The following is a 13,645-nucleotide window of genomic DNA, read 5'->3' as shown; positions in this document are numbered from 1 at the left end:
AATTTTTAACCGATCTGCACAAAATTTGGCACGAACTGTTTTTTTACTGATCTTAACATATGTCCGAGATTTCATCAAAATCGGTTCAGAATTGCATATAGCTCCCATATATATGTATCGCCTGATTTACACTTATATGGCCGTAGTGACAACAAATATCGACCGATCTGCACAAAATTTGGCACAAACTGTTTTTTTACTGATCTTAACATATGTCCGAGATTTCATCAAAATCGGTTCAGAATTGCATATAGCTCCCATATATATGTATCGCCTGATTTACACTTATATGGCCGTAGTGACAACAAATTTCGACCGATCGGCACAAAATTTGGCAGGCATTGTTTTGGTACTCATCTTAAGATATATGCAAAATTTCATTATAATCGGCTAAGATTTGAATGTATAGCTCCTATGTATATTTCACCCGATTTACACTTATAAGGCCGCAATAAATTTAATTTTCAACCGATCTTCAAAAAACTTTGGCACCGATTGTTTTGTTACTGATTTTGACATATCTGCAAGATTTCATCAAAATCGGTTCAGATTTGGAAATAGCACCAGTGCAGATTTAGATATAGCTCTCATATGCGAAATGCAAATTTTGGCCATGAACATTCCACTAAGGAACAGGTGCAAACTTCTCATAGCTCTCATATACATCTATATATTGCCCGAATTTATAATTGTAGGGTATTATATAGTCGCCTCCGCCCGACTTCAGCCTTTCCTTACTGGTTTTAAAAAATAAACATGATCAATGCAAACAAGCGCGCAAAACCGCTTGGAACTGTTTTCTCGACTCATCGGTCTTCTCTCTGCCTTGATCGGCGTTCACTATGTTATAAACAAGCTAATTGTAACTAGTTTGATCGCACTGACAATCCTGGATCGGCTTTCAACGTGCACTCTGTTCGCACCCTATATGAGTATGATGGCAGACTGCCACAAGTGGTGGTATGGGCAGCCGTGATCTTCGATGGCCGCTCTTTAATCGTTTTCATCGAGTCTGATGTGTAAGCACATAGCCATAGATATTAAAGTTGACTTCAGACAAGAAGTAACCAAAGACAAAGTGCACAGGTACCAGCTATATCATAGAATATCTGGAAAACATTTTGTATTTATTATGTGGGATTTAATGCATCCAGGCCGAAAATACAACATTTTACTAAATTGTATATCCCCCTTCTTTGCCTTTAAATATAAAAGAGATGAGATCACTTCTGTTTATTTTTGGGAGGAAGGGTAAAAACGTTTCCCCTTTAAAATGTTCAACTCCTTTTTACATTCTTCACTGCTTATTTCGTTCATAAACCATTAAAATGTAAATTTTGGTCTTTTTTGAGTTCATTTCCCATAACATTCAACTTCAGGCAAGCAAAGAAAAACAACATTTCATTTAGGACACAATCATTTTGAACTTGGGAATGATCATATATTTTAAATTGTGTTTGTGTTTTCAGCCTTTTTTCTGTGCTGCTGTTGATATATTCCCCCTTCGTTCAATAAATTGAGTTTTTGTTCGTCAATCATCGAACATCACGTTTTGACGGCATGCACTTTTTTCTATACTTGGCATTCAATTAAGACTGCAGTAGTCTTACAAAAGGTCTTTCGATGAGTACAAGGAAAATTGGTAGGGGCAAAAGTGAATGGACAATGAAATGCGAAGGCAAAGGGATTATAAAGGTCAAATGGGCTTGATATTAATTGGAAAAGTTCTTGATCTTGAAAAATTTTGAAATTATGTTTAATACCTAAAAAAACCAGGCCACCGTGGCGCAGAGGTTAGCATGTCCGCATGTGACGCTTAACGCATGGGTTCGAACCATGGCGAGTACATCAGACAATTATTCAGCGGCGGCTATCCCCTCCCAATGTTGATGACATTTCTGAGGTATGAAGCCATGTAAAAATTGCTCTGCAAAGACGCCACACAGTGGGAGAGAATAAAAAAACTAGTAAAAAATATGCCATGTGAGAACGGGTTGAGATATTTCTTTGAAATGGATAGAGCGAGATCGAGATCGTGGGCAAAAAATTCTAAGAAAAAACGAATAAAGATATCTTAATTAGTTATTCTTATTGAATATTACAGATAAAAGTGTCCTTAAAAAACTAAAAATAAAATCGCCCGAATTTTGTTTTACAAAAATTGTTAAAATACCCCTTTCGAACAAAGATGGTTTCAAAATCGGAATTTTTTGGCAAAGGTGCTGTGGAGTCTTCAATCATTGTTAGGTGCAAAACATTTTTTGGTATGGGTTTAGGGGACGTATCGAGTAAAAACAGAATGCACCCAATTGGGGGATCTGGGCTTTGGACATTTTGAACTCGAAATGTTTTTGCAGTTTAAAAAACTGGGTGGGAAAAGCATTAGCTGGAAGTCGATTTCACATACGAACGATTCGGGCGAAAAAGAATGCGGTCCGCTGGTCAATCAATTACAAACGGGTGTGAGTTACTGGAATGTCTAGTATCATCTGAAGACGAATATCAGATGAACACACACCATGAAAGTACCGATAGAACAGCGCCAAACAACCCATATTGCGACGATGATCATGGGAGGCAATAGAGTTGGATACCCTACTGTCCCCAATCAACGACATCGCTCTACTCTGTACATGGTCTAGTAGCTCCAGGGATGATTTTGAAGCTCCAGCACATACATGTGAGATATACTCCATTTTCGTCCTTATGAAAGTGGTGTAGATGTTAAGAAAATCAACGGAGTGAAGTAATTCTTACACCGTTTAAGGAAGCCTAAACACTTGTATGCTTCTTTCGACACTTCAAATAAATGTTTAGCCCAACGGACATCACTTTTTATTTTAATGCCCACAACATCAAGAGCTTCTGATTGCTCAACATTTATACCGTTAATAGACAAAGATGTTCGTATCGTTTGTAAGACAACAAGCAGCACCGAGTCTTACGTGCATTAAAATCTAGTCGATTCATTCGTCCCCGCTCAAAAATGGACAGCAAATCCTGCCAGAGTGTATCATCCATAACCCGCCTCTTGTCCTCAATCTCTCGAAGACTCGACCTATGGTCGAATGAGTACGAATGACAGAGATTACTGTCATCCGCAAATGAGTAGATCGGGTTCGATGTCTGACCCAACAGATTGTTGATGAAAATAAGAAAAAGGGAAGGAGAAAGAACAGAGCCCTGGGGTACACCTGCGGTCAATTTATGCCCATTGGATGGGAACCCATCTATAACGACTTGAATAGTGCGATCTCTGAGAAAGCTCGAAATAAATCGAGCGAAGCCATTACCGACACCAAATGTGACGAGACCTTATCAAATGCCTTGTAGATATCCAGAGGCACAACCTTCCTCTCACCAAACTGGTGGATTCAGCGACAACGTTCCGACAGGAGTGCCATGCGATTTCTGCGGAACCCATACTGCTGGTCGCTAAAAAGGCCATTAGACTCTAAACACCTCACAATATGGTGATTAACCATGCTCTCCATGACCTTGGAGAGAACGCAGCACATCGCAATTGGCCGATAAATCGCAGGGTTGTTTGCCTCACCCTTCTTGGGTATTGGCTGAACGCACGGTAGGCAAGGTTGAGCGTCGAAGATCACCCGTGTAAGAGAAGTGTTGATATGTCATTCGGGCCCGGGGATTTATTTACGTCTAGATTCTCAAGAACCCTTTAACTCCACGAGTTCGAAAAAATATTTGGGGCATGACGCTAGATACATTTTCGATTTCAAATTGCAGATCTCGGTCAAAATTGCACAAAAAAACTTAAAATCGAATATCTCCGAAACCAGTGGTGATATTGTAGACCTCAAGCGGACTTTTTTGTAGGGATCCAAACAGGAAATTAAATCCATAAATGATTAATTTAAAGCCGAACAAATTAACCAATTAAAGGGGCCTGCCAAAAGGCGACTGAACAACCTAGAACCTTGATTTGTTTTTGCCACCATCTAAACATTTAAAATTTCAAAGAGATATCTTTACCCGTTCTCACACGGCATCTTTTTTATTAGTTTTTTATTTTCTCCCACTGTGCGCCGTTCAAACTCTCCTATAAAAAGGATTTTCTTATTATGGACCTTAAACTTGAATCGGGCAGCACTTATTGATGTGGGATATGTTTGCCCCGGAGCCTTAATGGCGGTGTTTTATGGCAAAATTTGCATTTGAACCCAGCATCATAAAATGGGTGTATTCCAACTTCGTTACTGTGTTTGTAACACCTTCAAATGTTGACCCAAGTTCCTTCAAGACATATAAAATCCTGATAGATAACGTTTACTAAGTCGATGCAGTAAATTCAGTTACAGACCATTTTTGAAAAAAATATTTTAAATCATAACTCTTATCATTGGCAACACTGGTTATAAATTTTAATTTCCTAAAACCCTTCTCTGCTTTTATTTCTTTCATCATAAACCATCATCCCTTAAAGCTTAACCATCTATCAACAGATTCCAATGAGATATTTTTTTTCTGGAAATAAATTCAGAGCAGCAGCTGTAAGTGATCGTATGTTAAACCCACCCTCTGGCAGTGAATACCTAAAGCCATGTAAATTGGTATCGCTGACAGACTGATAGACAGTGTCTATCTGCCGTCTGCCACACGTGTTGTCATCTTTTGTATGAGAACATAGAAAACATCATCCCTCATTCACCATGTCTCAACTTTAATTAGGAATTGTTTAAATAATCCAATCTAGAAGCCATAACGTAACGTATTTTTATATTATCTTTCGAAACTGGGGTGTTTCTCATGTTTGCGACTTGCTCATCCTCATCCTACTCCTCCTCCACCGAGACCATGTTTTTCATTGGAAAAGATCAATGATCTTAATGACCATTTTTCACTCCCACTTAACACACAGAAGCTCTTTGTTAACCCTCCCTGGGCTATCGCCTACATCTTTGTTTCATAAGACATGCATTTAAAATTCATACAAGATGGGAGGCAACCATGCGAATGGGCAACCAACCATTTCTCTCTTGGTGTATGAAGCAATTTCGGAAAAAATCTTAAATATTTTGAAAACAACTCATTTCGTTCTGGTAAGGCCATCGACGCATTTCATTCCCCAAAAACTGTCATAAAGTTGCCCATTTAGTTTTAACAAATGATCAGAGGCCTACTAATGCACTTTTGCGTGGACATACATGCAATAAATTTAACCAACGTTAATTTCTTCCTCCCCCAACAAAACTGGAGCAGCAGCCACTATCGAGAGCTTTATCAATAAATTTCAAAAAAATACAATTTTACATTGTTGGATCGTCTGGCTGGCTGTCTGTCTGTCCGCCAGTCTCTTGTTAAGTGTGAGGAAATGACGACATTTATGCGTGGCGGGGAATTTCAATTACTTTTGAGTTCTGCTTTTTTCTATTCTTTAGAATTTTCTTCGACACTTATGACATAAAGGCATAGTGCCAAGGCGTCTTTGTTTATTAAGCGCCAATTTATTTGTGACTTAAAAAAAAAAACAAAATTGCTGGTAATTACTAAAAGCTTTTTAAAACGTGTGTATAGACAATTTTACTGCAAGGGAAATTAATTTAAAAATTAGAAAAAAATGCTTAAATTATGGTAATTTTTTTGAATGCCACATTGTTGATGGAAATTCTCTTAGGTTCTAATAATAAATAAAGTATAGCCTAGGGGAATGCATTTAACTATTCTTATGCCTTAAGTACGACCGTGCCGGATTTTCATACTTCACAATAGATTGGGTTGTTGGTGTAACAGCATAGAAAAAACGTGTAAAAGTGTGCTAAGTTCAGTCGGGCCGAATATTGGGAACCCACCACCACAATGGATTGTACTAAAAATGTACCCAAACTAATAAAGTTGAAGGGCAAAAGTCTACTTTACGTAAAAAATTTCTGAAAATTAATTGAACATTGAAGCTTCTTGGGGCCGTAAAAGTCTAATCGGGAGATTGGGTTATATAGGAGTCAGAGACGTAGCCAGGATTTTATTTGGTGGGGGGTCATTTTATTAATGGCTTCGAACGCTAGATGAAGGCAAATGCTCTTGCTGCTGCTCAGTGTGCCCAGGTTCGAGTCCCAGTCATTAGAGTCTCCTTTCAATGAGCTCGTCTCGAAAGAGAAACAAAACGAAAAATTGTGAAATTAAATGATGATCGCCCTAGCAGGCAAACAAAAAATATTTTTACAATAAAAATTCGGCAAAGCCCGAATCTGGGCACACGGAGGAGAGTAAGAGAAAATTCATATAGAATTATGTCTTATACAATTTTTTGTTAAATGTTTGTCTTTCGAAACAAATTTTTTTGGCTTAAAGAAGCTTAATAGCTTTTCGTTTAAAACAATCACAAAAATTGTATCTTTTTTAATAACTAGCTGACCCGGGCCCGCTCCGCTGCGCATTCTTTTACTTTATATGGAACAACAGTTTCCTTGGAATATTTATTTTCGACAATTAAAAAGCTTTTAGTGAGACACCATGCTACGAAAATAGTATATCGCTTGACTAACAGTTTAACAATATAAATGCCTTTATCTGAATACCATTTGATCTTTATCTACTATCTACGAGCTTAAGTTTGGATGTAAGGTGTACTCCATTCTTAAAATACTTTATTTCAGCTCGATATTCTCATGATGTCTGATTTAGGGGTTTTTTTCGGGGGAGAGGATACTTAGCCCTGATAAATATCAGCATCGTGCTCTTCTCTCAAATACCATTTATTTAAATCCGATATTACCATTGGTTTAAGAGGAGTTTACAGGATGAGGCGTTCCCCAAACACATGGCCCCAAAAAAGGTTATCAAATTTGTTTTCTAATCTCAAATGCCTCTCATTTAAGCCAAAGCTCAAAGTTCTTGGGAGTGAGTTTTCTGGAATCCGTTTCAATGTCTTGTTGTATTTGGAATGGAATGGTCAAGCGTAATGGGTTAAAATTTTGTCTTTAAAAATATATATTGAAATTTGTCGAAAGTAAATTTTAGGAAAATGTTGTTTGGAACAAGTAAACATTACTTTACTTTAATTGGCTATGACAGAATATTTGTTCCACTAGCCGAACGTCGCCTATATTCTCCATTAACGCAAACTGTTCCATATATTTTACGAAGAATCTTTCTCTCAAATACTCCAAGCACTGCCTCATCTGCTTTCACAAGTACCCATGCTTCAGAACCATATAACAGCACGGGTAGTATCAGCGTCTTGTATAGTGTAATCTTCGTCTGTCGAGAGGTGGCCTTGTTTCTAAACTGCTTACTTAGTCCAAAGTTGCATCTGTTTGCCAGTATTATTCTTCGTTTAATCTCAAAACTGATGTCATTCGTTTCGGTTACGGCGGTGCTGAGGTAGATAAGGTTCCTGACTGTCTCAAAGTTGTGGTTTCCAACTTTCTCCATTTTCTTTATCTGCTCGTTTGTACAAGGTTTTTTGGGAGTTGAAACCATCCATTTCGTCTTATCTACGTTTTATGCCAGACCCATTTTTACTGACTTTCTTTCGATTCTTTCAAAGGCTGCAGTTACTACCTCCGGTGACCGACCTATGATATCGATGTCGTCGTCATAGGCGAGTATCATGTGTTATCTTGTGATTAGTGTGCCATATCTATCCACATCTGCATTTCGTATAATCTCCTCCAGTAGGTTATTTAAGAGATCACACGATAGGCTGTCTCCTTGTCTGAAACCTCGTTTGGTATTAAAAGGTTCGGAGAGATTCCTTCCTATTCTTACTGAGGAACGCGTATCAGCAAGTGTCATCCTGCAGATTAATTTTGCAGGGATACCAAACTCAGACAAGGCTTGAAATACCTTTGAACGTAAAGGAATATCGAACTCGACTCGGGCCTGAGCCCCCTGGTAGGAGCTATATCAAGTTAAAATCGGGAGATCGGTTTACGTGTGAGCTATATCAGGCTATTTTTTTATCCAATTTGGCAAAATTTCAGCCAAACTGGATAACAATTGCGGCTTCCAGAGGCTCATGATGTCAAATCAGATGGACGGCCGGTCATGACTAAGTCGATTCAGAATTTCGAGACGCTTAAGAATATATACTACATGGGGTCGAAGATCAATATTTCGAGGTGTTAAAAACGAAACGACTAGGTTAACATATAAAAATTATATCTGCCTCACCCCATTAAACTGCCGAAACAGTTATGTAGTTCGATCAAGACAATTTTGGACTTGATAAGGTCTTTGAAATTGGAAACGACCACTTGTTCGAAAAAATACTTTTCCAGCACGATATCAAAAAACATGCAGCTTTACACCATTGGCAAAAGTTTGGGATTTAAACCGCGAGCCATGCACCGGATATATACTGCAGTTGTCACACCTGTAATGCTATATGGTGTTGCACTTATAGTCAGGTGGACGTCGCTTCAAAAGTCCACCTTCTATTCAATACTCAGTTGGATCCAAAGTATGGTTTGTTTGTGCATTACAGCCGTACTGAGCACGATACCATCTGATGCACTGAATTGTATGCCTCTGATGCCAGAGCTTTCTTTTTTGTCATGTGGCGGCTACGGGCAATGTGTTATCAATGATACAATGCTCGATGTTCCAGGAAGTGTGGATTATACATTGTCTGAGCCGCTTTTTTTTTATAAAAAGTACTGTACCACTATTATTGCATGAACCGATTGGAACTACGATTTCCCTTGTAAAAGAAGTTACATAGTTTTCTATGCAGATGGTTCCAAACTAGACAACCAGGTGGGCTTTGGGGTGTACTCTGAAGAACTAGGACTACTTATATCGAGAATGTTACCCGACCATTGTAGTGTGAATCAAGGGGAGATCTTTGTAATCAAGGAAAAGGTGGAATGACTGAGATGCAATGTCATAATGACGATTGGCATAAATGTCTTCTCAGACGACCAGGCAGCCATTAAATCTCTGGAGAACATAATTCTAAATTCAAAAATCACCTTTGACTGTCGCAGATCTCTCAACAAGGTGGCAATACAGTTCAAAGTTCAACTGTTTTAGTTGCCGGGCCACAGAGACATACTAGGGAATTGTAAAGCGGGCGAGATTGCGAGACTAGGACCTACCTTACACATTCCAGGGGAACTGGAATCTGTGGGTACGCCTCTAGCGACACATAAGCTAAGTCTTCAGGATCAGGCCCGAAAAGCAACGGATGATGGATGGTCACAAAGGGGGCTGTGAGCATTCCAAAATTATGAGGCCTAACCTAGATTTGAAGAGGTTTACCGCTTTGCTATCACTGACTACAACAGACGTCTCAGTCATTGTGTCCGTCACAACAAGTCACTGACTGATCGGAAATCAAGCTGATAGACTGCAGATGATGTGAAGCCATCAAGGAGGAAAGGACTATAGAACATCTGCTATGTATGTGTGGCTGTCAGAAGGTGTTCAACTGTAGGTTCTCATTTTCGTGAGAAATTGTATGATTTAGCGGATGGGAACATTCACAAATTGTTGGGGTTTTTAAAGCGATCTGGATGGTTCAACGACAGGAACTAGAAGTAATCTTCTTTCTCCTGTTCGTGTGGTAGCACAATGGACGAAAACGTCTAAGTGAGCCTGATGGCAAACTACTACGTAAACCTAACCTAACCTTTCTCCTCCAAAAAAATGCTAGATCTCGGATACTGGTAAACTGCTTTACAAAGTTTTACATCAAAAAGATGTTTTGTTAAAAAAGTTGGGTAACGCCAAATGCTACAGATTTACACCAAAAAATGTTTTGGTTCAAAAATTTGGTGTCAAGCTGCCAGGGGGAACGCCCCGACCTGGAGGCATGTTGACCGATTGAGGCAATGTGGGTGTCAAAGAAAATTTGGTTTGGAGTGTCTGAGTGGCCACCTCACCCAATAAAACCACCGAAACAGGCATGCAAATCAATCAGGACAATAGGGGACTTAAATGAACTGTCATTGGAAATAGAAACGACCAATTGTTAGAAAGAAGTACTTCTCATGTATCAAAAACATGCAGTTTTACACCATAATACTTAACAGGAGAAATTTTACAGTTAAAAAGTAAGATCGTGCTAAGTTCGGCCGGGCCGAATCATATATACCCTCCACCATGGATTGCATTTGTCGAGTTCTTTGCACGGTTTCTCTTTTTAGGCAAACAAAGAATATTGAATACGAACTGTTATACTATTGGAGCTATATCAGCTTATAGTCCGATTCGGACCATAACAGAATTGAATGCTAAACATTGTAGAAGTCATTGTGTTTTGTGTATTTTAGTCCATTCGGATAAGAATTACGCCTTGTAGGGGCTGAAAAAGCAAAATTGGGAGATCGGTTTATATGGGAGCTGTATCAAGATATAGATCGATTCAGACCATATTAGACACAAATGTTAAAGGTCATGAAATCGACCGAATGAGAATTGCGCCCTCTAGAGTCTCAAGAAGTCAAGATCCCAGATTGGTTTATATGGCAGATATATCAGGTTATGTACCGATTTGCGCTAATATTAACACATACTTAGCACAGTTATTGGAAGTCATAACGAAACAACTCATGCAAAATTTCAGTCAAATCGGATGAGAATTGCGCCCTCTAGAGGCTCAAGAAGTCAAGACCCAAGATTGGTTTATATGGTAGCTATATCAAAATATGGACCGATTTGGTCCATTTACAATCCCAACCGACCTACGCTAATAAAAGTATTTGTGCAAAATTTCAAGCGCCTAGCTTTACTCCTTCGAAAGTTAGCGTGCTTTCGACAGACAAACGGACAGACGGACGGACATGGCTAGATCGACTTAAAATGACATGACGATCAAGAGTATATATACTTTATGGGGTCTCAGACGCATATTTCGAGGTGTTACAAACAGAATGACGAAATTAGTATACCCCCATCCTATGGTGGAGGGTATAAAAACTGCATGTACTTTGCCTTGCCATATGGCAACACCGGGGCAATATGGAGACTTTATATGGGAGCATATAGCCACTTTCAAAATTTTTACACCTGAGCTGTAGTTTTTATACCCTACACCACCACTGTGATACAGGGCATTACAACTTTGTGCATTTGTTTGCAACGCTTAGAGAGAGAGAGAAGAGCTAGACCATTGATAAGTATACCGATCGGCTAAGAATCACTTACTGATTCCATTTAGATATGTCAGTCTGTTCGTCTGCCGACTGTCATGAAATTTTGCACAAGTCTCTTTTTTGGCCCAAGGACGAACGCTATTGATTTTGAACGAAATCGGTTTAGATTAAGATAAATCACCCATATATTGGGTTGCCCAAAAAGTAATTGCGGATTTTTTAAAAGAAAGTAAATGCATTTCTAATAAAGCTTAGAATGAACTTTAATCAAATATACTTTTTTTACACTTTTTTTCTAAAGCAAGCTAAAAGTAACAGCTGATAACTGACAGAAGAAAGATTGCAATTACAGAGTCACAAGCCATTGAAAAAATTTGTCAACGCCGACTATATGAAAAATCCGCAATTACTTTTTGGGCAACCCAATATATCTTTTATCAGATATGGAGTTTTAAGGCTGCAGCAGCCACAATTTTGGTCCGATCTTCATCACATTTGGCACGGGGTGCTTTATTTGACGTCTTCATATGTGTGCAAAATTTCATAAAAATCGGTTCAGATTTAGATATAGCTTTCATCTGATATGGCCTTTTAATGCTGAAGAAGCCACAATTTTGGTCCGATCTTTATATGGGGGTGTCCGATCTTGGCATGGGGTGTCTTATTCAATGTCCTCCTATGCATGCAAAATTTCATAAAAATCGTTTCAAATTTAGCAGCCACAATTTTGGTCCGATCTTCACCACATTTGGTACCGGGTGCTTTATTTGAGGTCTTCATATGTGTGCAAAATTTCATAAAAATCGGTTCAGATTTAGATATAGCTCCCATATGTATCTTTCATCTGATATAGCCTTTTAAGGCTATAGAAGCCACAATTTTGGTCCGATCTTTACAAAATTTGGCATGGGGTGTCTTATTCAATGTCCTCTTCTGTATGCAAAATTTCATAAAAAACGTTTCAAATTTAGATATAGCACCCATATATATCTTTTATCCAATATGGAGTTTTAAGGCTGTAGCAGCCACAATTTTGGTCCGATCTTCACCAAATTTGGCACGGAGTGCTTTATTTGACGCCTTCATATGTGTGCAAAAAAATCGGTTCAGATTTAGATATACCTCCCATATATATCTTTTGGACTTTAAAGGCTGTACTAGGCACAGTTTTGGCCCGGTTTCTACAAAATTTTCTGTGAGTTGTTTTATTTAAAGTCCCAATGCGAGAGCATAATGTCATATAAATCGGTCTAGATTAAGACATAGCTCCCGTACATATCTTTGTCCGATATGGTCTTTTAAGGCTGTAGAAGCCACTATTTTAGTCCGATCTTAACAAGATGTAGTACGAGGTGTTTTATTTGACGTCTTAATGCGTGGGCGAAATTTCATAAAATTCGGTTTAGATTTAGATATAGGTCCCCGATATATCTTTCATCCGAAATAGACATTAGCCTATAGACACCACAATTTTCGTCCGATTTTGCATGAGACGTTTCATTTGACGTTCCAATACGTGCGCAAAATGTAGCTCCAATGTATATATTTTATCCGATATGAACTTTTAAGGCAGTAAAATCCACAATTTTGGTCACATCTCTATAATATAGGGTGTGAGATGTTCTATATGATGTCCCAGTATGTGTCATGAAAGTTGACACAGGTTTCGATATAACTCCCATATAATCTTTCATCCGATATGGCCTTTTAAGGATGTGGAAATACAAATTTGTTGTCCTATTGTAGGAAATTCTTATAAGGTTCTATTTGATATTTCAATAGGTATCCAAATTAAAGTCTGACTAGATTTCGAGATAAGTTCGACATATAAAAAATACTACGTACACCAGGTGGTATAGGGTATCATATAGTCGGCTCCGCCCGACTTTGGCCTTTCCTTACTGGTTCTTACCTGCGCTTTGAAACTGAAAGCCACATCTTAATATGAAGGGATATTAATTTGTTCCTCAATGTTGTCCCAAACAATTTGGGAATGGCAGAAGTCAATCTAGTTATTCACTTTTAAGTAGAAAGGCTTAAATATTTTAAATTAATCGTATTCCTTGGGATTCCCTCACATATGTATATACAATATTATGTTATATATACCCTTGGGTTGAGCACAATTCACATTAAAATGTACAATAATCTATTTTTTGGCCTGGTGTCATTTTATGAGTTTACATTTCCAAATATATTTAAGGGTGGAAAACTGAAGCAAATAATTACAATACCTTAGCCCATTAGGCGTTTATACTGGAATACAAAACCAACCAATACTCATGGGAGCGTTAAGGCTTCTGCCTAGTTTTAGAATCCTAAGTAAACTTTTATTCCAGCAATCCATCTCTTTTCACTGAGTCACCAAAATTTTTCAAGTATAAATTATTGGACAAAAGTAATTTTTGAGGTTGGATGGTGAGCCAGCAAAAATTCCAGAAGACAGCAAAAGAGGGTGGATTTGGTATGGGACCGCAGAGGTACAATAATCAGTTGTTTGCATGTGAGTCGTCAGTCCAAAGTCTTCTCAATGAAATTGAAGTATTTTTCGTTTCATGTTTACCAAAGGCATATTTTAACATAAA

General features: G+C 38.3%; 1 protein-coding gene across 22 annotated transcripts in view; it reads left to right on the top strand.

Moving 5' to 3' along the window:
- The window catches only part of LOC106095735 (cell adhesion molecule Dscam2), a 433,819-nt gene that overhangs the window by 20,647 nt on the left and 399,527 nt on the right, over window positions 1-13,645 (top strand). The gene's annotated exons all lie outside the window — the stretch shown is intronic.

Source organism: Stomoxys calcitrans, chromosome 5, assembly GCF_963082655.1.
Source record: "Stomoxys calcitrans chromosome 5, idStoCalc2.1, whole genome shotgun sequence".
Lineage (NCBI taxonomy): Eukaryota > Metazoa > Arthropoda > Insecta > Diptera > Muscidae > Stomoxys > Stomoxys calcitrans.
Note: the sequence above shows the minus strand (reverse complement) of the source record. Positions and strands in the feature narration are given on the sequence as shown.